The sequence below is a fragment of the Suricata suricatta genome, chromosome 15 (assembly GCF_006229205.1).
Source record: "Suricata suricatta isolate VVHF042 chromosome 15, meerkat_22Aug2017_6uvM2_HiC, whole genome shotgun sequence".
NCBI lineage: Eukaryota > Metazoa > Chordata > Mammalia > Carnivora > Herpestidae > Suricata > Suricata suricatta.
In genome coordinates, this window is record NC_043714.1 from 29,936,035 (window position 1) to 29,937,219 (window position 1,185).

Genomic DNA, 1,185 nt, shown 5'->3' on the forward strand with positions numbered 1-1,185 from the left:
TATTTCTGCATGCAAATAAAGTCTTCTATTGTTCACCTTTGTTTTGTTTATTAAATAAATCTAAATATTCCAGAGCCATCTTTCTTTTTGCTTAATGAAATAAGATCTAGGATGCCGCTTAAAATTTGAAAGTATTTACTGAAAGGTTAAATAACAAATGAGAACAGTGCAGACATTTTAGATAAGATACCTACATGACTTGGGTTTTTCTCTAGCCCATCAGCATTTTGTAAAATGTACACTGTAAATGTCTGTCTTAAAAATATGCAACCAGGGTACCTGGTTCACTTAGTCAGTTAACTGTATTACTTGAGCTTAGCTCAGGTCTTGATCTCAAGTTCTTGAGTTCAAGCCCTGCATTGGGCTTTTCACTGGGCATGAAGCCTACTGGGAAAAAAAAAAAGTGCAATCTATCCCATCAAAATTCATTTCATTAATGAAAAAAAAAGTTCGGTACTATTGGAGTTTCAACATCACTTTATATTTTATTTTATAATTCTCTATTCTGGTTAGAATTATTTAATTACATTACATGTAATTCCTGTTAATCTCTTGTATGTACTATCAGTGGGAGTAAGGAGTCTAATATTGCAAATATGCTAAATTATATCTAACTTTATTCAAACTGGAAATTATTTTTTTAAGAAAGTGTTTGATAACCTTCATTAATTTTGGAAATTTCCTTAGAGTAGGTGGTCAGTATTCTGGACCTAACTAAAACAGGTTACAGAAAAGTATATAAGAAGTAAGAAAATATTTTTGGCTACTTTATATATAACTACTTTTCTTTGTACATGTGGTTTTAGCCATGTGATTATATAATCATGAATAATATGTCTGTATTATACATATATATACTTTTAACATTTGTGAAAACAAAGGTATACTTATAATATTGCTTTATAATACACATATGCCCAAGCCCATAATGAATGAATGATTTATCCAATAAGCCTTTATAAAACATACTTTTTGTGCTAAGAGCTGTACTTAGCAATCCGGGTTTTCATGGGATCAGAGTGTGACTCTCAGTCCTCACGATGCTTATTTTGGGGGGGGGGTAAAGTTCCACCTACAAGCCCCAACTTCTAGTTTCACCTTTCTATTTCTTTGAGAGTCTGTGAATCTAGCCACAAGCACCTCTCCAGAAACACTACCCATGTGTTCAGAGCCAGTCTTTATTTC